Source organism: Phyllobates terribilis, unplaced genomic scaffold (genome assembly GCF_046119375.1).
Source record: "Phyllobates terribilis strain yellow unplaced genomic scaffold, ASM4611937v1 Scaffold_4__5_contigs__length_816908805, whole genome shotgun sequence".
Lineage (NCBI taxonomy): Eukaryota > Metazoa > Chordata > Amphibia > Anura > Dendrobatidae > Phyllobates > Phyllobates terribilis.
Genome location: NW_027362764.1, coordinates 460390677 through 460416443, shown reverse-complemented (window position 1 = coordinate 460416443; position 25767 = coordinate 460390677).

Sequence of the window (25767 nt, the reverse complement as noted above, 5' to 3'; positions counted from 1 at the left end):
CAAGTGTGATTTAGTTATTTCCAACACCTGTTAGGTGCCACAGGTAAGTTACAGGTGCTGTTAATTACACGAATTAGAGAAGCATCACATGATTTTTCAAACAGTGCCAATACTTTTGTCCACCCCCTTTTTTAGGTTTGGTGTGGAATTGTATCCAATTTGGCCTTAGGACAATTCTTTTTGTGTTTTTTCATTGCAGACAAATTAAATGAAGATAATAATACCAAAGAATTTGTGATTGCAATCATTTTCAGGAAGAAACTGAGTATTATCTGACAGAATTGCAGGGGTGCCAATACTTTTGGCCACCACTGTAGCTATCCACTGTAAACCATGATTGAGCTACTTGCAGAGGTGGTTTGTGGGAGGCCGGAAGCCCCTCCCCCAACTCCAGGTGATGGTGCATGCATCCGGAAAACGTTAAGACGAGCCATGCAAAAGTTGGCCCCAGGAGATGACGTAGAGGCATTTCTGACTGTTGTTGAACGGGTAGCAGAACGCAAGAGACTTCCACCAGAACAGTTGGCAGAGGTTCCGGCTCCATATTTGTCAGGGGAACCCCAAAAGGCATATTATGACTTAGCACTGCAGGATACCAAAGAGTATGCCAAACTAAAGACAGAAATCTTGGCACTCCTGGGTGTGAATATGGCAATGAGAGCCCACAACTGGGCGTATGCTGGCGACAAACCCTCTTGGTTTCATATGTTTGGCCTGCTGCATCTCGTTCACAAGTAGTTGCAGCCAGAGTCTTCCACTCCTGCCCAGATGATCGAGTGGGTGGTGATTTATAGGTTCATACACTCCCTTCCTAAGTCGATACAGACTTGGGTCACCCAAGGTGATCCCCAGAATGCAGGCAACCTCGGCGGCCTAGTAGAGAGGTACCAGGTCGTTGAGAAATTCCTCAGGGATCCAGGTACAGCCACTTCCCCATACTGGGATACCCAAAAGGGGGTGGGTTCACCATGGAAGGGGTTCAAATCCTCAACTGTGGGGAGTCCCACTTCCTCTGAAGGTGCCGCAAAGACTGCTATGAGGGATATCATTTGTTGGCGGTGTCACGACCCCGGACACGTAGCCGCCCTGTGCCATATGTCCTCTGAGTCCATGGACTGCAGTCTAGGCAGTGTTCATATTATGCTTATTCAGCCTGCAGTGAGGACGGTCAACCCGGTGAGGGGCCACAGGCATGTGCCGTGTCCATTAATGGAGTAATGGTGCTAGGACTATTGGACTCTGTGAGTTTGGTGACCCTAATCAGTGCCACCCTTCCCCACCAGCTGATCCCTACCAAAACTGTGGGCGTCCGCTGCATACATGAGGACGCCGAAAACTACCAGGTGACTAGAGTGACAGTCGGAACAGACTGTGGCATCCAATCCCACGAGGTCAGGATGGTCAGGGACCTGATACATCCCGCGATATTTGGAAGCGATTTTCCCTTTTTCTGGGACTTGTGGGGGAAGGGATCCAGACTGAGTTACGTTGACAAAACCCACGACCCAAGAGAAATATCTCTATCGACATTGGAAGTAGATGAGTTCCCACTGTGTGTCCTTGCCGGCGATGAGGACAAGACTGTGTCCGAGGTGGCTGACCTCCCTGAATTAGAGGCGCCCAGAGAGAACTTTGGGTCAGCTCAAGTTCAGGACTTGACCTTGAAAGGGGCGTGGGACAATATTACTGTTTGTAATGGTGCTGCTCAAGAGCCGGGGGCGGACACCAGGTACCAACACTTTGCAGTTCAGGGGGAGCTATTATACCAGGTAACTAAACTAAAAGGTGAAGAGGTAGTGCAACAGCTGTTGGTTGCAGGGCCATACCATCGGAGGGTGTTGGACATGGCCCATTCACATATTCTGGGGGGACACCTAGGGGTTGAGAAAACCCAGGAGAGAATAATGAGTAGGTTCTATTGGCCAGGATGTTATCTGGAAATCTTAGACTATTGTAGGTCTTGCCCCACTTGCCAGATAACCGCGACCACTTCCCATTTCCGTAGTCCCTTAGTTCCACTACCGGTGATAGAGGTCCCCTTTGAGAGAATTGCTATGGACTTAGTGGGGCCCTTATTCAAATCAGCCCGGGGCCACCAATATATTTTGGTGGTCATGAACTATGCGACCCGGTATCCAGAGGCGGTACCGCTAAGGAACTCATCAAGTAAGTGCATAGTCAGGGAACCTGTCCCTATATTTGCCAGGACTGGTCTGCCGAAGGAGATACTAATTGATCAAGGGACCCCATTCATGAGCAAGATAATGAAGGAGCTGTGTAGGGTCTTCGAGATTACCCAGCTGCAAACCTCCATTTAAAATCCGCAGACAGATGGCCTAGTAGAGTGCTTTAATTAAACCCTAAAAGCGATCCTCAAGAAGGTCGTAGAGAAGGATGGACGTAACTGGAACTACCTGCTGCCGTTCCTGCTCTTCTCAATAAGGGAGGTTCCGCAAGCCTCTACTGACTTTTCCTCATTTGAGTTACTGTATGGACGACATCCACGAGGGCTCCTGGATATCGCTAAGTTAACCTGGGAAGCAGAGGTTATGCCACACCGGAGCATCATTGAACATGTCACACAGATGCAGGAAAGAATGGCAAAAGTGATGCCTATCGTGAAGGCGCATCTCCTAAAGGCACAGGAAGCCCAGGCAAGAGTCTATAACCGATCAGCGAGGTTGAGGCAGTTCCAGCCCGTGGACTGTGTTTTGGTCCTAATCATTACCGTTTAGAGCAAGTTCCTGGCCAAATGGCAAGGCCCATACAGGTGGTGGAGAAAATCAGTGAAGTTAATTATAAAGTCCACCAACCTGGCCAAAGAAAGACGCATCAGGTGTACCATATGAACCTGCTCAAGCCGTGGCGAGACCAGGAACCTGTGGAGGCTCTTTGCCTGGGAGCCGCTCCCGGAGGCGAGGTGGAAGAGGTCACGATAGCAGAGATTCTATCGCCGGCCCAGAAGCAAGAATGTCGAGAACTGCTACAGCGGATACGTAACATGTTCTCAGAGTTTCCGGGGCGTACTCTGGTGGTAGAGCATGATGTGCTAACAGAGCTGCATATATGAGTGAACCCGAAGCCCTACAGGACTCCTGAAGCACGCCGAGAGGTGATCTCAACCAAGGTGAAAAGGATGCTCAATCTTGGGGTGATAGAGGAGTCGAATAGTGGATGGTCGAGTCCCATCGTCATCGTGCCAAAACCCAATGGAGAGTGTAGGTTTTGTGACAACTACCGCCGGCTGAATGAGGTGTCCAAATGTGACGCGTACCCGATGCCCTGTGTCGACAATCTCATCGAGAGGCTTGGACCGGCATGGTATATCACCACCCTTGACCTGACCAAGGGCTACAGGCATATCCCCATGTCCCAGACAGCCAAGGAGAAGACGGCTTTCTCGACACCTGATCGGTGTTTCCAATACACTCGGATGCCGTTCGGACTACAGGGGGCCCCAGTCACCTTCAAGGGGGCTATGGATCAGATCCTAGCCCCACATAAGAAGTATTCCGCATCCTACCTTGACAGCATTGTGATCTTTAGCCCAGATTGGGCTAGTCATCTACCTAAAGTACAGGTGATTCTGGATGCTCTAAGGAAGGCGAGATTTACAATAAATCTAAGAAAATGTGCCCTTGGAAAGGAAGAAGCCAAGTACTTGGGCTATGTCGCCGGGAGAGGCGAGATAAAGCCACAAGTTAATAAAGTGAAGGCAATCCAGAACTGGTTGCAAATGCTCTCCAAAAAGCAAGTGAGAGCTTTCCTGGGAATGGTGGAATATTACCAACGGTTTATTCCAAATTTTGCCATGATGGCCATGCCACTCACGGATCTCCTCAAAGGCACCAGATCAATAATGGTGAAATGGATGGAGGAAACAGAGACGGCATTCCAACAGTTGAAGCTAGCACTGTGTAAGCAGCCGGTCCTGGTCGCACCAGACTTTGAGAAAGAGTTTGTGGTCCAGACAGACGCTTCAGAAGTTGGTCTAGGAGCCGTACTCACCAAAGAGATAAATGGGGAAGAACATCCCATTCTCTATCTGAGCCGGAAGCTCTTGTCCTGCAAAAGAAACTACACGATAGTAGAAAAAGAGTGTCTAGCCATAAAATGGGCCATAGATACACTAGGATATTAGACTGGTATCAGACCATGCCCCGTTGACATGGTTGAAAGAAAAGAGAGGTAAAAATTCCCGGGTAACTAGGTGGTTCCTAGCACTACAAGACTTTCATTTTCATGTAGAGCATAGGCCCTGGAAACTACATGGACATACTGATGCCCTCTCTAGAATTCCCTGTCTGGTGTCTGAAGGTGCTCAAACCCCCGGCTTTGGGCAGAGGGGGGGAATATGTGACAAAGTCACATGGCAGAATACTGGAGGGGAGATTCGTGTCTCTGAGACTTTTTGCTTCAGTGTCTCTGAGACTTTTTGCTTCACATTAGGTCCAGAGAGGGTTAATAGTCAGAGTTACAAGGACATGCTTTACAGGTGGATAGCTAAGTGCTGGGGGAAAGCTATCCACCCTATCTCCACTCCAGAGCGTAGTTTAGGGGCTATAAAAAAAACAGCCCTTTGACTCAGGAGATGGTCAGTATCTGGAGGCCAGCTCCAGAGAGAGGAGCGTGGGTTTGCTCCTGCTGAACCTGAACCGTGTGGTTTTTGCTAACCCGGAGTGGTCGGACCCCGGCCGCAGCAAGGACTTTGCTGGACTCTTTTCCTATTTTTGTTTGCCATCAGGCCGGATGGGCTATGTTTATTTTCCACAAACTTTGTATTGGTTTATGCTGCACAATAAACCAACTGAAAATTTAAAGAGACAGTGTTCCGTTAATACCTCAATGTGTAGCCGAGTGAGCCGATCTACCACAATAGTGTATGTAAACTTCTGGTTTCAACTGAAGGTGATGTTTCACTGAAAGACTGTAAATGATAAGAACCATTAACAAAACATAGCCATCTAGACCAATGGGTGTCCATGTAATGTTAGTTCTTTTTGTAAAAAGGTTAAAGATTATTTTTTTGCAAATTTTCTACTATGAATAATTGTTCTCTAGAGAAGAGATGAGTAAAAAGTTTGGATTTTCCTGACTCCGATCTTTTTGCAATTTGCTTTGTGCATATTCAGCAAAAACAGGAGCCAGTCAGCTGTCATTTTGCTGAATTTTTAAAGGGCTGGAAAAAAAATACTTCACCGCTCACCTTTCCCATTTGCTGGAGACTGCCTTCTGGTGCTTTGTGCATCCTATGTCTCTACCATCATCTTTATGCATAAAAGACTGGACACTGGGCTGCGACGGAGGACCCAAAGAACATTTTTTTAAAGTCCATGTTTATTATGATTTGGGGTCTGGAGAGACCCCAGAACATAATATGCAACTTTAGATTCACATTGAATAACTTTGCTGCAAATTTGAACGAATTCAAGTTATGTCAGAATCACTCACCAACTGAGATGAGCAAATAGTTTTGAAACAAATCGAATTTGTGTTGAATTTTTAGGAATTCTTTGAACACCACAAATTTTAACAATTTGAGATTCAATTAGCATGAATCACCTAAAATGGCTACTATTTTTTTACACATTGCAGAAGAGTACATCAGCTGGATAAAGTTCACATGAACTTCGGGGGTCAGGTGGGCTTCCCAATAGTGCTTTGCAGCTATTACATCACATGGTGTAGCACAGCCAAACAGTAGGGATTTCTATACTCTATATTAAAGCAGAGCCAAAGAATACAACAGCCATTTGGTGGTGAATCTGGATTGGGAGAGGATATTACAGCTCACATTTCAGCATTAGTCAGCATTAGACATAGGGAGAAAAATATATAAATCACTAAATAAACATAAAGATAGTGTAAGACAACACTGACGTGAAGAATACTTAAGATTCATTTACTCGTAGAGCTATATCAAAGCCACTTTAATGTGACTAAAAATGCATTTGAATTAAAGAGCTTAAAATAAGTTGGATACAGTCCTTCAAAGCCTTATACACATCTTTTCTGGATAATTTTTTTTTTTTTTACAAATTAATTCACTGGAAATAATTTTTTGGGGAAAAGTTCAGCAAAACTTGGGAATTGGAATTTCAAAATAATTGCTCATATGTACTCATGTGTTTTGTTCTCTAATAAGCCACTCTGACAGCAGTAAAGCTTGCAGAAAAATATGAGTAAAATATCTTAAAAAAGAATGAGTTTTGAAGATCGGCGAAAAAAAAGTTTGATCAATTTATCATAAGCCAGATGATGATGAAGAAGAAAATGCTCACCTAATCACTTAACTCTTCAACTCTGCACAGAAATGGTGTGCTATGTTATCATATCTAGATGTTGTACTCATTTTGCAGGCATATTTATGACTTACAATCAGGCTAGTAATACCCTCCATTTCTATTTCAGGTAACTTGATATTCCTCCTGCATAGACCTCTAATTGTTTTAATTTGGCTTCTCGTAGTGAAGCTATATTATGTGACAGGTATGATGGAAATAAATTAGAATTCTTGACACTTTGATTTCTGTTAATTAAATGGCTGAATTTGTGCTTCGTACTAAAGGTTGGGAGAACAAGATTTCGCTTAATATTAACTGACAACTTTATAATTCCAAACCACTGAAAAAAGCGTGCAGAACATCTACATTAAAAACACATAAGTAATGTGAACAAAGTGAGCGGCTCCACTGTAAGCTGAGATTGACATTCATTTTTATTTTATTTTTAGCAAGATGAATAAAAAAAAAACTTAAATTTTGACATTCGATTTTTATTTTTGTTTTATGGCGTTCACCGTACAGCCTAGGCTAGATTAACACATGCGTCAAAGCCTACGTTAGAAGGTTCAGTTGCGAGTTACCTCATTTTCTTTTGCAAATAAAGCGCAGTACGCAGTTTTTTTCCACTACATACCAATTAAGTACAAAATGATCACTCTAGATGGTAAGTTTTGTAATTTCATATTGTTCAGATACAAATTGCCAAAAAGTAAATGGGAAGGAAAGATTTACACAAAATTTTACATCATATTTCTTTGATAATCTGCTGTATATAAAGCACTCCTTCTTTAAAACAAGTATCCCAAAAAGTTTAAGTGCCATTCTTTAGTTCAGGGGTCCTGTACAGACTGACCAAATCTCAAGGCTCCAATTAAACTATTGCTCTGTAAATTTACTATGAGGTTTAACCTGATTGTATTGAAAAGATCTCTCCAATATGTTTTGCTGTTCATTCCAGATTCTTCAGGTGTACAAGGTCACTGACCACTAATAATGACATCAAGCTCCTTCCCTGATCCAGTGACTGAAATAAACTTTCATGCAAACTTTAATATGATTCATTCTTGAGCATGCAGATAAAGAAGATGACTATACAATACTAAGGAGAGTAGGTACCGCTCTGCTCTGATACAACCACACCTATGTTTCCCTTAAAATCTAAAGCTTCTCCTGTAATGCAGCACCAGAAATTAATTTTCGTCCTTCACTGCTCTGTCTGTAAGGTATGTCATACCAGCTGAATGGCGCAAGTTATGAAATTGTGTGGTCATTTAGCTTATAAGGAACTTTTATCAGAATCCAACTCTCTGAGTGACTTTCATTGGTAAAGACAATCAGAAAATTATCATAGTATGGAAACTGAAAAGTGCATACATAATGTTGTAAGAGTAGAAAACAAGAAGGAGATGGTTTAATAAAAAATGCTAAAATCTGCTACTATAATATTTTGTTTCTTCATAGGAGGTTCCTCTCTGTTCCTCTTTGCTCATCTGATAAAATCTCTCCATACATTATAGTTCTGTACTAAAAAGAAATACCAGTTCTGCACTTTGCTCTGAAAGGCAAAAGTCTTCTTTATTGGCTGGCATACATGTTCCTATACATTTAAATTGTATTCTTAAAATGCTTCTGTCATTAATGGTAGTCATTATTATCATATAATCATATAACTCCCATCACTATCTTTGAGGTAATAAACATTTGGGGTAATACAATAACAGGAAAATTTCTTCCATGAAAATGATCATTCATGGAAAATATCTGTTTCAGTATGTGCCGTTCCAAACAATGATCTGGGTGAAAAAAATCTGTCATGCTTCTTCTGTTGTCAGCTTGAGGACAAAAAAGTGTAAAGAAGCCTAAACGCTAAACAGAACATGAGGGCTCACAGCAAAATAATTTATTTTACTGTATATATTTAGGTACTGCAGTCTGCGATAATAGTTTTATATATTTCAAACATTTTAGGATTATCATTTTAGATGCTGTCAGTAGCCATCTGGCCAGAAACTTGGGAAGCTAAATTGTTTTTCTCATCTCTACGATACTATGTATATAGCTTGAATTATTGTAAATGATTTGCATACAGCATCTCAAGGTTACATCCGGCAATGTCAACCAAGAGAAGTCATTTGTTATTTTTAACCAGCTTGTCATTTAGCTATTATGAAGATAAATAAGATTTGTTATTACTTAATGATATGCATGTTGAAAACTGAAGGCAGAGTCTTTCAGATAACTTATGACATGGAAATACTATTAATGTATTTTATTACAGTGTGTAAACAAAAATTAGGAGTTACAGAACACTTTGCAGATTCCAGATAGCTTAAGGATATTTGGACTGATTTATTACAATTTTGAATGGATCTTAGAAGAAAAAAAGAAACAAAAATAATAAAGTTCATATGTTAATATGAAACAGATTGTCATTGAATCATATTCTGATCTATTAAGGTTAGTTTTGGATGTCTGCCCTTTTTTAAAAACAATTTAATGAAGCTATAAGTTACCTGAGTGGCTTAATTTGGAGTCAAGCCTAATTATCTGGATCTTTTCCACACTCTGGAGTGTCCGAGATTTATTTCTGAAGCAGATGGAGGCGCTCAGGAATGACTTCATTTGTTTTAATTTGTTACAGCATCCTAAACAATTTCTCAAGAGAAACAAGAGGCTCTAAAATGCCTTTTTACTTAGAACATGAGTAAAATTTTCCTAAAGATGTTTGAAAATCAAGTTTCCTTTACATTTTTACTTTAAAATCACCAATTCAGTGTACAAATTTAATTAAGAGGTAACAACCTTAAGACTTAAAAAAAGTCAAAGAATGTAATTATGCTACCTAAGATGTATGAGCCTCTCACTTCTCAGAATTAGTTGGTTGAAGGAATTATTGATCTGACCATTTTAGAGACTGACCCATGAACTTCCTTATTGTATTAGGCAAACTGGAGAGTTTTTGTATAATTAGGTACTGCGAGAGAGCAGAATAATTTTTTTGCGTACTTCACACAACAGTTGAAGGCAATTTTTTTTTATACAAAATATATTTGCAAACAATAAATTATGTGTAGTTAAGCTAAATAAATACTCCAGGCAGAAATAATATACTTTTAAGGCTTATGCAAGGCCTGAATGATACATGGTACAGGGTTTTAGAGAAACTGCCCCTCCGCCCTTATACTATTCATAACACTTTATAAAACTATATCTTGGATTCTTTCATAAGGAGAATTTGAAGGACATCAAAGCATTTTGTTTTATTTTCTAAATGGTTTAATATCTTAAATGGAGGTTACCTACAATGGGATGCTTTTCTCAAACACCATGTATCTTCATAAATCCTTAAGAAATGTCAAATTATATTATCCATGTACATACTATTTTACTCTTCTTTCAGTACCTAGTTTCTCCTTTCATTTGGTGCTATTCAAAGCAGAATGTAAGCAATCTAACTCAGTTCTGCGCAATTGCAAACAAATGCAATTCTGCGCCTGATTTATAGGTCCTTCTTATTTCCCACATCCACTTGGTTGACTGTCGATCTGAGTAGTACAGGGAGAGAAGGAGCTACACCTACAGGTGTCACTTGTTCTGAAGGCACCTCACTCATGATTGCCTTTTTTATTTTCTGTACATGTTTATATCAGTGATTCTACCAATCAGTGATGGGGCTGTATATCATCCTTAAAATAATATGTTGAAATTAGAGATGATTGAAACAATCCACAGTACATCGACTTTGAATCAAATTTCATGAAATTTGCAGGTACCAAAGACTTCAAACAATTCGCAATTATATTTGCTTTGATTGCTAAAAAATAAATCGCCATTTCACACATTTCTAAAGATTTGCATTCAGCTAGATAGCAGGCTCACATGTTATCAGGCGCAGCTGCACAAGTTTTCCCATACTGCCTTGTGGCTATTACATCACATTGCCTAGCGCGGCTAATCTGGGGACTATCAATGGCAATGGCTATTTAAGTGTTTTGCAGTCTAGTGAAAGTAGGCCTGAGCACACAGCTCCTCTTTACAGATAGTGATATGAAGGCCTAAAACAGAATGTGGTATACTACTGTAGCTCTGAATGACAAAAAATGGGAATGGTAATCTCAGTCTATGAATAATAATACAGATATTCAAGTGATAAGAAGGTACAGGACCTGCAGAGTCTGTGTGTCTGAATTGATTAATCAGCGGTATAGTGCAGTATACCACGTTGATACAACCAATTTTTTCATTAACATTACATAGAAGGAGGGCAGTTTAAGTCACCTCTGTCTTAATTTTCCTATTAAAGAAAATTGCCGAGACCAAGGCTAGATTTTCAGAGAAAATCTTCTTCCTGGCTTTTAAGATGGATAAGCCATAAACTAATACACATCATTTTGAATTTCTTTTTGAATTTTTTTTTCTAATGTCCAAAGTTTTCAATATTCCAGTAATGTGTCAATGCATCTATATACCCCATATGTACCCCATAAGTGGTTGGTAACTACATTTTACCCACAGTGCAAATCTCAGAAGGGAAGGGGCACCATATTGGAGAGCAGATTTTGCTGGAATGGTTTGTGGGTGACATGTCACATTGTCAGAGCCCCTGAGGTGCCAGAACAGCAGAACCCCTGAAAAAGTGACCGAATTTTAAAACCTACTCCCCTGTATGAATTCATCTAGTGGTGCAGTGAGCATACTGACACCACAGCTGTTCCATAGAGATTTACAGTGGGTACGGAAATTATTCATACCCCTTTAAATTTTTCACTCTTTGTTTCATTGCAGCCATTTGGTAAATTCTAAAAAGTTTATTTTTTTCTCATTAAAGTACATTCTGCATCCCATCTTGACTGAAAAAAAAAGAAATATAGGATTTTTTTTCAAATTTATTAAAAAAGAAAAACTGAAATAGCACATGCTCATAAGTATTCTGACCCTTTGCTCAGTATTGAGTAGAAGCACCCTTTTGAGCTAATATAGCCATGAATCTTCTTGGGAATGATGCAATAAGTTTTTCACACCAGCATTTGGGGATCCTCTGCCATTCTTCCTTGCAGATCCTCTCCAGTTCCATAAGGTTGGATGGTGAATGTTGGTGGAGAGCCATTTTCAGGTCTCTCCAGAGATGCTCAATTGGGTTTAGGTCAGGGCTCTGGTTGGGCCAGTCAAGAATGGTCACAGAGTTGTTCTGAAGCCACTCCTTTGTTATTTTAGCTGTGTGCTTAGGGTCTTGTTGGAAGGTGAACCTTCGGTCAAGTCTGAGGTCCAGAGCACTCCGAAAAAGGTTATCATCCAGGATATCTCTGTACTTGGCTGCATTCATATTTCCTTCAATTGCAAGCAGTCATCCTGTCCCTGCAGCTGAAAACCACCCCCATAGCATGATGCTGCCACGACCATGTTTCAATGTTGGTTTTGTATTGAGAAGGTGATGAGCAGTGCCTGGTTTTCTTAGAATTATCACCAAAAAGTTCTATCTTTGTCTCATCAGACCAGAGAATCTTATTTCTCATAGTCTGGGAGTCCTTCATGTGTTTTTGAGCAAACCCTATGTGGGCTTTCATATGTCTTGCACTGAGGAGAGGTTTCCGTCGGGCCACTCTGCCAGAAAAGCCCGACTGGTGGAGGGCTGCAGTGATAGTTGACTTTGTGGAACTTTCTCCCATCTCCCTAGTGCATCTACACTGTGTTCCAAATTATTATGCAAATAATATTTTCTCAAATTTTCCCAAATTACCTATATGAATTGCAGTCATTGTAATTTTCCAGTCAAATAACTATTAGAGTACAATTGAAAGGTTTTTGTACAAACTGCCTATGATAACAGTATATTTTTAAAAAAATAAAAAACTCAAACTGCACTCAAAATGCATGTTCCAAATTATTATGCACAGCAGAGTTTTCAACCTTTTCATTTTAATAAAGAACAAAAAAAAGGTCATTTTTGAAATTATAAGCATTAGCAGGTTATTACAAACTGAAATCAAACAGTTTTCAACTCAAAACTTTATTCTAGGTGATGTTACATTTGCACACAGGACCCCTTGTTCAAAAGGAGCTTCTGAACTCTCTCGTCCATTGAATTTGTCAGGTTTTGGATGGTTTCTGCTTTAATTGTTTTGCATGAGGACAGAATACCCTCCCAGAGCTGTTGCTTAGATGTGAACTGCCTCCCGCCATCATAGACAATCCTTTTGATGATGCTCCAGAGGTTCTCAATGGGGTTGAGGTCAGGGGAGCATGGGTGCCACACCATAAGTTTGTCCCCTTTTATGCCCATAGCAGCCAGAGATGCAGATGTGTTATGTGCAGCATGAGACGGGGCAAAATCTGAGAAAATATTATTTGCATAATAATTTGGAACACAGTGTAAGCAGCTCAGCCACAGTGATCTTGGGGTTCTTCTTTACCTCTCTCATCAAGGCTGTTCTCCCACGATTGCTCAGTTTGGCTGGACGGCCAGGTCAAGAATGACTTCTGGTGGTCCAAACTTCTTCCATTTAAGGATTATGGAGGTCACTGTGCTCTTAGGAACCTTGAGTACTGCAGAAATTTTTTTGTAACCTTGGCCAGATCTGTGCCTTGCCACAATTCTGTCTCTGAGCTCCTTGGGCAGTTCCTTTGAGCTCATAATTCTCATTTGGTCTGACATGCACTGTGAGCTGTGAGGTCTTATATAGACAGGCGTGTGCCTTTCCAAATCAAGTCCTATCAGTTTAATTAAACACAGCTGTACTCCAATGAAGGAGTGGAACCATCTCAATGAGGATCACAAGGAAATGGACAGCATGTAACTTAAATATGAGTGACCGAGCAAAGTGTCTGACTACTTATGGCCATGTGATATTTCAGTTTTTATTTTTTAATAAATTTGCAAAAATTTCTACATTTCTGTTTTTTTTTTCAGTCAAGATGAGGTGCAGAGTGTACATTAATGAGAAAAAAATTAACTTTTTAGAATTTACCAAATGGCTGCAATGAAACAAAGAATGAAAAATTTAAAGGGGTCTGAATACTTTCCGTACCCACTGTATACCATTGGGCAGTGAAGAAAAAATAATTGCCACTCTTTTACCACTAAAATGTTGTGTTAACTTCAGATTTTACATGGGAAAATAGGTAGATAGGTAAATGGTCACTACACCCAGAGATGAATTCCCAAAGGGGTGTCATTTCCAAAATGGGGTCACTTCAGGGGGATTCTGCTGTTCTTGCACTTTTCAGAGCCACTAGGTGCCAGAACTGCTGAATCCCCCCTGAACTGACCCCGTTTTGGAAATGACACCCCTCTGGGAATCCCATCTATGGGTTTAGTGACCATTTTAACTCCATGGATGATTTCCAGAAACAAGCACGCAGTGGAAGTTTTAGATTCTAGAGAAACCCCTCTTTCCACCCCTGGAAATTGTTAAGTGAGCTCTACTCAAATGTGTCATTCACTAAATAAACCAAATGCTTGAATGACAAAATGGGATACATTTTTACAGTTTAAAAATCTGGTTCTGTGTGGAAGATTTTAAAGCAGTCAGTGACACATAAGGCTGACAATGATAGGCATTGTGGGCAATAATAGTGGGTATCACACCTCGTTCCTCTCTTTGTACATTCATGACATCTTTTCTTTTCATGTTTCTGTTGCTGGAATGAGAGCAATAAAATGTCGCTCAGCGAGTCTTTTCACATCCTCAGACTCTAATGGATGAGCGGGACTAACATTTTCTAAAACAAGATTTTCAATTACCTTTTCTGGATAATCAAGAAAAGTATGTGAATTTCCTGCTTTTTTGAATACAACAAAATAATTGTATGTGGCCACCCGAAACAAATAAATTACAAATTTTTTATACCAGGTATATGATTTTCTTGATACCTGGTATGGCTGTAGAACCTGGTCTGCAAGGTCCACATCCCCCATGTGTTTGTTGTAGTCAATCACTGACAAAGGTTTTTGCTTTAGAGTAGTGGATTCTAGTTCTACAGTGGCCCTTGTGGCATCTGTGTGGATCGAGCTGAGGATAAAAATATCCTTCTTATCCCTATACTTGAGGGCAAGCAGCTCTCCATTGTGTACAGCGCCTGACTGCCCCTTTTGGTACTTTAGGTTGACCAATGGTTGTGGAAACCCCTGATGTTGTTTATGAATGGTCCCACAAGCTCCTATGTAGTGTTCAACCAGACTTTTCAATAGGAGTATGCTGGTGCAGTAATTGTCCACATACAGATTATAGCCTTTTTGTAAAAATGGACTTTTCAGCTCCCAAACAATTTTTCCAAATGTCCCAAGATAAGTAAGGCATCCTGGTGGGTTTACTTGGCTATCTTTCCCCTCATAAATGCGGAAAGCGGATGTGTATCCGGTTGAAGTTTCGCTCATTTTATAGAGCTTTATTCCGAACTTTGCCCTCTTAGATGGGATAGATTGCTTCAGGTGCAGTCTTCCTTTGAATTTTACAAGAGACTCAAAAAATGTTATGCGTTGGGGTGTAGAGCCTTAAGAATTTTTCTGTCAAGTCTTCAATACATAGGGGTGACTTGAACAGGGCGGTTGGACCACTAGGATCGAATGTTTGGTTTTTTAACAAGCCCCATGGCAAATGCAAGGCTCTGTGCCCACCATGCGTCTTTTAAGCGTTTCCGCAGTGGCAATTCCACTGCAGAAATGCTTAAAAAACGCTTGGTAGAAGTTCTGACATGTTCCCCAATGATAATCCGCATGTGCTGTGCACATGCTGTGGAAATTTACGCTGCGGATTATCATTGTGGCAAAATCTGCAGCAATACCAATTATTTTGCGGAATCGCTGCATTTTCGCCGCCATTGACTTGCATTGGACCACATGTCATCCACATCAGTGCATCTGTACATGCTGATAATGTAACGGGTCTGGGAGGTGGAACCTCTGAGCTACTATACAAAGGCGCAGTCCTTGTAAGGAAGCGGGTGGCTCCCAGGGAAGGCGGGCAGGCAGTCACGTCAAGTGACAGGGACAGTCTCTGGGTAGAAGGGCAGGAGGTCACGGCAAGTGACGGGGACAGTCTCTTGACAGGCGGGGGGTCACGGCAAGTGACAGCAGGGTAAGAGTCTCTCGACAGGCAGGTGGTCACGGTAAGTGACAGCAGGATAAGAGTCTCTGGACAGGTAGGTGGTCACAGCAAGTGACAGCAGGGTAAGAGTCTCTGAACAGGCAGGTGGTCACAGCAAGTGACGGCTAAGCCTCCGGGTAGGCTAGCAGGTGGGTAGCAGGTGAGCGCTCCCAGGTGAGCGGGTAAGAGTCTCTGGACAGGCTGGCAGGCAGGCAGGTATCAGGCAGGTATCTGGCAGGTGCTTCCTGGTCCGCGGGTGGACTGATCCATAGACAGACTGGCAGATGCTGGTAGGCAGACTGTCGGACCGCAGGATTGCAAGCAGGTAGACAGGTATCAGGTAGGTATCATGCAGGTATCTGGCAGGTACTTCCTGGTCCGCAGGCAGACTAATCCATAGACAGACTGGCAGATGCTGGTAGGCAGACTGTCGGACCGCAGGATAGCAAGCAGGTAGACAGCACTGGAAAACAAGCTGGCAATGGGACCTGAGGGCTGAAGCAGAGTTGAAAGGCTTTGCAACAACATTGCTCAGGCACCTCCATTTTGGAGGAGGTGCCTTATATATGGTGAGATCCTCCGGCCATTGGCCGGGGACTCCTTAGGACGACGCGCGCGGCCCCTTTAAGAGAGAGGGAGCGTGCGCGCACGTGCCCTAAGCACAGTGACCAGGAAGCAGCGCGTGCTGCCAGCAGAGCGGGAGGAGGACGCCGGGAACGGAGCGGAGAGGTGAGGGGAACGGCGTCCCTGCCTAGCAGGAGGCAGGGATGCCGACGCTACAGATAACTTGCGTTTCAATGTGCGGATTGTGCCCGGGTTTGGAGAAGAGGAGACTCTCCTCCAGACTCGGGTACCATAGTACCTGTAAAAAAAAAAAAGAATAAAATAAAAAATATACATTATACTTACCTTCTGATGGCCCCCGGTGTCCTTGTCCTGGTTTGCCGGCAGATCGCGGTAGACTAGAGGACCTTCGGTGACGTCATTTATTCATGTGACGGGTCACGCGACCGCTGACATTGGCGGTCGCTTGACCTGTCACATGACTAAATGACGTCATGGCAGGTCCTTTTAGTCTACCGCGAGCTGCCGGCAAGCGAGGACAAGGACACTGGGGGCCATCAGAAGGTAAGTATAATATTTATTTTTTATTTTTTACCATTCTTTCGGTCACACTATATAAATCCATGCCATTTGCATGAATTTATATAGTGTGACCAAGTTGTCAAGCACTTTCCAAGTGATGCTAAAATCGCTTGGAAAGCGCTTGACAACCCGTATGCGAAAATGCAAGTGAAAAACGCTTCACTTCCGCTTGTCCCTGGCAGGAAAAACGCATGTAAAATCCGCATGCGTTTTTTCTGCCAGGGAGATGCAGAAACGCTCAGGAAAAATCAGGAGCATTTCTGCGTCGTGGGCACATAGCCTAAGTCCTAAAAAAAATTTAATTTCCGGGACATTAGTTGGTGTCCATAAATTTGCCCTAGCATAATGGGATAGTGGATTCTGGCTGATAAATTGGGACACGTATAAATTTGTTTGCACAACAATATGCTCTAGCAAGCTGTCAAAAACAAATTTAAAAAATTAATTGGTCCAAAATCTTCCACCTGCACATTTATACCAGTTATGGCATTGAAATCACGGCTGAATGGAGCAGCCGAATCCAAAGCCTACTATCTGGGAAATGCTATATCAAGTGGCAAAGCCCCTTGTACATTGGCGTACCCCAATTCACTAGTACTGGGCAGTGTTCCCTGATTTGGAGACGTTTCTCCAGTAGTGCTATTTGCCCCTATTGTTGTACTGGTCCTTGTGTTTGAGGATGGACCAGAATCACTGCTCATTTCTGAGCTATCACTGTCACCGCTACTAAAGCCTTCAAAATCCACATCTCCATCTGACATTGCATTTTCGTCAAAGTCAGAACATAATAGGGCATACGCTACCTCTATAGTATAAGTCTGACGAGCCGTTTTATTTGTTTTTATATTTTTTGATGACAGTAACTGACGAGAGTAAATGACAAAACAACTATCAAGTTATTGATAAAACAATTCTGATCAAGCCTAGCCCTAGGCTAACCTTAACCCTAACCCTAGGCTAACCCTAACCCTAGACTAACACTAACCTAACTCTCACCCTAACCCTAGGCTAACCCTAACCCTGGGCTAACTCTAACCCTAACTTTAGCCTAACTCTAACTTTAGCGTAACTCTAATTAGCCTATTTCTAATTTTCTTTATCTGTTTTTTTTTTAACAGTAGCAAGATTGCTGATTGACACTGTTCTTGTCAGCAGCGCTTGTCACACTGTTTCTCTACTGACAGGAGATCTGAGGAGAAACAGTGTATTTATGAGGCAGATCACCTGGGAAAGTTTGTTGCTGCAACAAACTTTCCCAGTGATTGCTCTCATTGGCTGGCATGACACTGACATCATCAAGACCTGAACCAATCAGGTGTTGATGAGGTCAGGGATCACAGCTAGCATTCTGCACCAGGATCCCCGCATTATACAGGTATGTGGGGGTCTCGATCACTGCAGAACCGGCTGACAATATCCTTTAAATGCCGCGATCACTATGAATCGCGGCATCTAAAAGATAGGAACAGGTTAACATCATGGGGACCTGATCCAATCAGGTCGCAATGATGTCACCTGTCAGAGCTACCACTCTGCATCAGAATAGCAGCCCTTGCAGAGCACTGCGAGACCATTTATAAACGTATGCACTGTACAGAGCCCAGACAGCACAGATGTTTATGTACAGTGGGCGGTCGGGAACCGGTTAATAAAAACTCTTAGACTAGGAACAAAAGCTCTCCATCAGCACAGGAAACAAAATTATCTACTAATTTTTGAAAAGCATGTCGGAACAGCAATCATAGTAAGCTTCAAGTTGTCCTCCTATCCCTTCTCACGCTCATCTTCATGTTGCCTGGCTGACATCCTCAATAGCATCTGGCAAATGTCTTCATCACTATCATCATCATCCATCACCACTGTTTGTTGTACTGCTTTTTTGCTATTGCATTGCTAGATATCTATCAACAATGTGTTGAGGAAAGAGGTGTATTCTCCCAGTCACGCACTTGTTTGCTAACTAAACTCTCATCTAGTCAAGTTGCTGGCAAAGTAATGTTTGATTGTCAGCTATGTCTGCTTCCACTGCCAGGCTGTGGTTATCTGTTTTCCCCTACACCAACATCCCCAACAGTCTCAGGGCACAGAATTCCACACACCACCCTCATTACTTTCATTCATGCAAGTTAAAGCACTGCTAAGACATTTTAGAGCTTGAATGTGTGAGGGACAATGCTGTGCATCAATCAATAAAATGCCCACTGAATTGGGCCCTATCAACCTCAAATAGGCATTACCATGAGCAACATGGCCAGGAACATTTTGGCTGTCTTACATTTGGCAGAGTAACTCACGCTATCTGCATGGTGCATGCCCTCAATTTACAGTAATTGTACAAAATTTCTTTAATAAATATTCCCTCTTGAGGAAGATGGTGGCGATGGCCAGAAAAGTGTCTGCTCATTTCAATCATTATGAGACAAAGCACGAACTCCTGGCTTTGTAAAAGCATAATAGCCTGTCACAGTGCTACCTGATTTGCGATGCTGCAAAATGCTACTGCTGTTAAAAACCACCATTTATTTTCTGCATTTTTTCAAAGTGTTATATAATTATCCTGTACTGGTGCTGGGAAGTGTACCCTCTTTGTGGTAAACATAAGCAATCTCACAAAATAGAGATACTTTGTTAACGGCTTGTGGACAAGTCAAGGCTTGTTCTTTAAAAACAGAAAAACAGCTGAAAAAGACCCTCCTACTATTTACAACAATTTTAATTAAATACTTTAAAAGGGGAACTTATCATATTAGAAATACAATGAGGGTAAGACAGGTGATCTAGCCCTATATTGCCCTATAACTCACCCTGCCTTGCCGCGAATGTTGGCACCCTAAGATTGCGATATGGCACCCCTGCTAACCGTCGGCTTGCCCTCAATGACCCTAATACGCCCTACATATAACATATCAATTTAAAGAAATAATTAGACAAAAATATGTGTGACAACAAGAAACCAATATTCAACAAATCAAAGAGATATTAATACCACACATATATCCAATGCCATTAATTTAGAAGATGAGCTCCATATGATGTACCACAACACACACTGCACTCACATATACAATGCATACAACACTGTACATACAGTACTTACACACACTGCACCACAGACAAATACAGCATATGTACACCTATATACAGTGGGTATGGAAAGTATTCAGACCCCTTTAAATTTTTCACTCTTTGTTTCATTGCAGCCATTAGGTAAATTCTAAAAAGTTTATTTTTTTTTCTCAATAAGGTACACTCTGCACCCCATCTTGACTGAAAAAAATAGAAATGTAGAATTTTTTGCAAATTTATTAAAAAAGAAAAACTGACATTTGTACATTTCTGTTTTTTTTTCAGTCAAGATAGGGTACAGAGTGTACTTTAATGAGAAAAAAATGAACTTTTTAGAATTAACCAGATACTGTAATGAAACAAAGAGTGAAAAATTTAAAGTGGTCTGAATACTTTCCGTACCCATTGTATGTTCTGCAGGACTGATATCTACCACTGTATGGTCACCATATGTCAGTAATATCAGTGTTGGTCTTTATGTAGAGATTATTTTCAGTAACAGCGCAGTCATCTGCTGAGGTTCTCCTACATCCACTATTGGGGTGCACCAGCAAAGTTGTAATCAAGGTTACCTGGTCAGGGGCCCACTCAGAAGTTTTGCCCCTCCTCAACTAAAACCCTAGATATGCCTCTGTTCACAGCCAAAGGCGTTGGATACTTTGACCAGGATCGATGGTAGTCGAAGTGCTAAGCTATATTTGAGTATTCTATAAGACGAGTTACTTCGTGCACTCGAGTACTATGGGTATAAAAAGGAAAACATAGCGTTCCTGCAGGACAACGATCCGAACCATAGGTCGAGATAGGAAAAGAAATGTTTCATTGACAATGAAGTAGAGGTGCTGGATTTGCCCCCACAGTCCCCAGACCTCAACCCAATCAAACATTTATGGGTAGAGTTCAAGAAACCACTGTATACATACAAAAAGTGATTAGACCTGTATGCACCAACTTTGGTAATGTGTAGAAGAGATCTGGCCTCAGATTTCAGTTGAGACATGCTTCAGTCTGTTCTAGAGCATACCCATAAGGATTCAGGCAGTGTTGAATGCTAAAGGTGGATTTAGAAAATGCTAATAAAATAATAAAAATTACAATTTAGATTTTTAGTTGCAAAACAGTAAAAAAGCAGTGACATGACAAGAATCTGCATAATAGTTTGCATTTTTTTTTTTCATATGCAAAATAGTTGCAAGTCAAATTTATGTATGAGATAGCCAAGATGATTGCCTATGAAATGATGGTTGTCTCTCGTTTGAAGAAGAAGTGGATGGTGAGATATGGAGCCTAAAAATCAAAAGTTCAAAACATTGTTACTAGTGATGAGCGAGTATGTTCAGTTAACCCTTTCGGCGAGTATGCTTGGGCGAGTACCGAGTATCTTCAGCGTTCTCGGTGATATGTTTGAATCACTCCCGTGCGCTTGATTTGCGACTGTTTGACAGCTTAAATAAATGTGAAGATTGCTTGTTTCTTTTGCAGTCCTCACATGTCCCATGTATTAAAGCTGTCAAACAGTCGCAAATCATGCACATGTCACATGTCATGATTCAAACATATCACCGAGTACGCTGAAGATACTCGGTACTCGCCTGAGCATACTCGCTGAAAGGGTTAACTGAACATACTCGCTCATCACTAAGTGTTACCCTTTTGCTCATCAATGTATAATGTTACATACTTGTCCCATATCCATGCTTTTCTTCCCTCATCCCGGTCAGCTAAACTTTGTGGTGCTTAACTGAAAACAATGATCTGGAGTATAAGTTGGTATGCATGCAAAATATAGGAGCATGTTCACACTGGTCATTAAACAGACAAAATCTAAGATAGAAACTAAATGAACATATACCCTGTTTTAAGTAAGTAAAAACAATAGTGCATATAAATAACATAGGATACTTAGGAAACATCGTTTTTGATCAAAAAAAGCATAAAAGCCACCTCATCAGCGTCAAGGTGTACCCAAATGGGAAATGGTTCTAACCTTTAGTATTAAAACCTTACCATGTGTCAACGTGATGTCAATGTGAATAGGGGTCGAGCAGGAATGGGTGTTAGAACCCTCCTGTTTGTTTTTTCTATCTTGTGTTTTGCGGTCACGTGACCATCTGCCTTTATATTCCAGCTCCGCCCTTCTGGCTGTGCTGGACTTCAGTGTTTGACTTTTTCTCTAGCCTGGTGCTTCGGTGCCTTTCTCTGTTAGTTTGCTTGGTCCTCTGGGACCTCTAGTACATTTTTGTCAGTTTCTCTTTTTGTGTTCTGCAACAACTTCTCTGTTTAGGAGGTGTCCCATTTTTGTCCCAGTCCTTAGTTCTTTTAGGGACCCCTGCCTTAATTCTATAGGTCTTCGTTCAGACTAGCCGAGGACTAAGGCGGGTCTGTTCACTAGGAACAGGCAGCCCACTACATCGTAGGGATTCAGCATAGTCTTACTGTAGGGACAGCTTTCACCCATCTTTCCTTAGTACATGTTTCAGTAAGTCCAGCCAAAAAAACTAAAAGGAAAGAAATTCAGCAACATGTGAGTAGCTGTCCTGGAGCGCATTTTGTCGAACCCAAGGTAGGACTGCCTGATGTTTTTTATGGTAAACAGCAAGATTTTTTTTCCTTTAAAAATGCTTGTTTGTTATATTTTCGTTTGAGACCAAGGTACTCTGGGAATAAATCACAGCGCATTGGTTTTATTATGTCACTTTTGCACAACGAACCACAGGGGTGGGCCTTTTCTCTCCAGTCTAATTATCCGTCTTTAAGGTCTGTTGAGGAATTTTTTTCTGCTATCGGGCTATTATATAACGATCTTGATCGAATCTCATCTGCTGAATCAGAACTTAGACGTTTGAATCAGGGGTCAGATGATGTTGAAAATTATTGCACAGGAGATGGGCTTCAGAAGTTAAGTGGAATGATCCTGCGCAGAGATGTTTATTTCTTGCTGGTCTAAGTGAAAGGGTTAAGGATTTGCTAATTGCATTCCCTGCACCTGAGACTCTGCAGGATGCTATGCAGTTAGCTGTTCGTATAGACAGGAGACTGAGGTGCAGGCTCAATGAGGTAAAGACTCCTGTAATGTCAGTTCCTAGTCCCCAGAAAATCTGCTCTGATGGCGAGGAACCGATGGAGGTTGGTGGGATGTCACTCCACTCTCAGGAAAGAGACAGGAGGTTCGCCAAGGGATTGTGTCTTTATTGTGGTAAAGCAGACCATTTGATTAAGTATTGTGAACGTCGAAGTAAAGAAAAAAAAATGGTCAGTTATGCCCGTATAGCTTGTTTAAGCTCTGCAGGAGTATTGCTTTCTGGGAATACTACTCTGCAGGGAGATTTGATTGTATTTCAGGTATTTGTGGATTGTGGTTCAACACTTAATGTGATTGACAAAGGGTTTTTGGAAAACCTTAAATTGAAATCCAAACCTTTGTCATCACCTATTTCTGTGATTGCAATTGATAACACTCCTTTGAAATGTATTACTCACAAGACTGCTGCATTTCCCCTCACTATCAATGGAGTTCACCAAGAAATTTTGGTCTTGGTTGTTTTGGATAATTTGCCCTCTCCAGTTGTTCTAGGATTGCCTTGATTAAAACTGCACAATCCTTTATTGGACTGGTCTACTAATGTGATTAAGTCTTGGAGTCCGAAGTGCTATGATAAATGTTGTAATGGTCGCATTGCGGCTGTGGAAAAAGGGGAATTACCTGTACCTATTCAAGATTTTTGGAGGGTTTTTTCGGAGGAGGAGTCGCAAGTTTTACCTCCTCATAGGGATTATGATTGCGCCATTGAGTTTGTTCCGGGTGCTACTCTTCCCAAAAGTCGCTTGTTTAATCTGACTATCCCTGAAAGAAAGGCCTTGGAGGAGTACATAGAGACTAGCCTGGCTGCTGGTCACATTAGACCTTCTAAGTCTCCAGTGGCAGTTGGATTATTCTTTGTTAAAAAAAAGGACTGCGGTTTAGGTCCATGTCTGGATTTTCGTGAAATTAATAAGATTACCGTACGCAATTCCTACCCATTGCCGTTAATTCCTGACTTGTTTAACCAGTTAGTGGGAGCCAAGTGGTTCTCCAAAATTGATCTCCGGGGGCATACAATTTGATACGAATGAAGGAGGGTGATGAATGGAAAACTGCTTTTAACACTCCGGTAGGTCATTTTGAGAATCTGGTGATGCCTTTTGTTCTTACCAATGCACCTGCATTTTTTCAGAACCTTATTAATGACATCCTGAGACCTTTGATTGGTAAGAATGTGGTTGTGTATTTGGATGACATTTTGATTTATTCACCAGATCTAGAGTCCCATTGGCAGAGTGTACGTGAAGTTTTGCAGTTATTGAGTGATAATTCACTCTTTGCTAAGCTGGAGAAATGTGAGTTCGCTGCGCTGAAAATTAGTTTTTTGGGCTACATTGTCTCCAGTGAGGGCTTTGAGATGGACCCTGTGAAGGTTGAGGCTGTGCAGGAATGTCCTAGGCTTATTGGTTTGAAATCTATACAGAGATTTTTGGGTTTTGCCAATTAATACAGGAAATTCATTAAGAATTTTTCTGTAATTGTTAAACATCTAACCGATCTCACCAGGAAAGGTGCGAATACGGCCCAGTGGACTACTGAGGCTATTGAAGCGTTTGAGTATCTCAAAGAGAGGTTCAGTTCTGCCCCTATCCTTATGCAGCCTGATGAGACCAAGTCTTTTTTGGTCGAGATCGATGCTTCATCGGTGGGGGTCGGAGCAGTTTTGTCTCAGGAGAACAAAGGTGGAGTACATCCTTGTGCCTTATTTTCGAAAAAAAATTCGGAAACCGAACTGAATTATGATATTGGAAATCGGGAGTTGCTGGCTATTAAACTTGCGTTTGAACATTGGCGTCATTTTTTGCAAGGCGCTAGATTTCCTATTCAGGTTTTCACAGATCATAAGAATTTGATCTATCTGGATGCTGCAAAGCGCTTGAATGCCCGTCAAGCTAGGTGGGCACTCTTTTTTTCTCGGTTTCATTTTTCTGATACCTATATCCCTGGTACTAAGAATGTTAAAGCCGATGCTTTATCTCACAGCTTCTCTCCTACGGTCGGTGCCGAGGAGGAGGAGAGCATTTTACAGAAAGGAGTTGTGGTGGCGGCTTTGGACTCAGTTTTGGAGAATGGGATTCTGAAAGCTCAAGATGATGCTCCATCTAACACTCCCCATGGGAGGTTGTTCATGCCTAGAGCCTTTAAGAGAGATTTGTTTGTGGAGTGTCATGAGTCTCGGTTGGCAGGTCATCTAGGAATTTCGGAGACTAAGAGACTTATCAGTCGCAGTTTTTGGTGGCCTGGATGGCAGAAGGAAGTCATCAAGTGGGTGCGTCAGTGTACTGTGTGTGCTAGGTCAAAGGCTTCACATACTCCTGCTGCGGGGTTGCTTTACTTTCTGGAGGTTCCTAGTGCACCTTGGATGCATCTCACAATGGATTTTATTACTGATCTTCCTGTGTCCGAGGGTTTTACTGTCATCTTGGTGGTCGTGGACCGTTTTAGTAAGATGTGTCATTTCGTTCCATTCATTAAGTTGCCCTGCACCAAGACACTCGCTAAGGCGTTTGTTAAGGATATTGTTAAGCTCCATGGCGTTCCCACGGATATTGTTTCTGATAGAGGACCTGAGTTTGTGGCTCAGTTTTGGCGTGCTTTTTGTGACAGGTTGGGAGTCCATTTGTCATTTTCGTCTGGTTATCATCCTGAGTCTAATGGACAGACTGAAAGAAAGAACCAGGATGTTGAACAGTTTTTGCGTTGTTTTTTGGTGGACAATCAAGAGGTGTGGTCAGAGTTTCTGCCTCTCACAGAATTTGCTCTTAACAATCGTACATCCTCCTCTGCTGGGTGTTCTCCTTTTTTTTGTTGTACTGGGAGACATCAGTCTTTTGGTTCATTCTCCAAATTGGGGTCGGCTGTGCCGGAGGAGGAGAATTTTTCTGGTGATTTGGAGAGAGTTTGGTCTAATGTACGTTGCAACCTTCAAGAGGCTAACAAGAAGTCCAAGAAGTATTTTGACAGGAAACGTAAATAGGTTTTGTTTACTGTGGGTGACATGTTTTGGTTGTCCTCAAAGAACCTGCAGCTGAGGATTCCCCCTAAAAACTGGGTCCTAAGTAGAGATGAGCGGTGTTCGAATCGAACTGTTCGCCAATCTCAAATT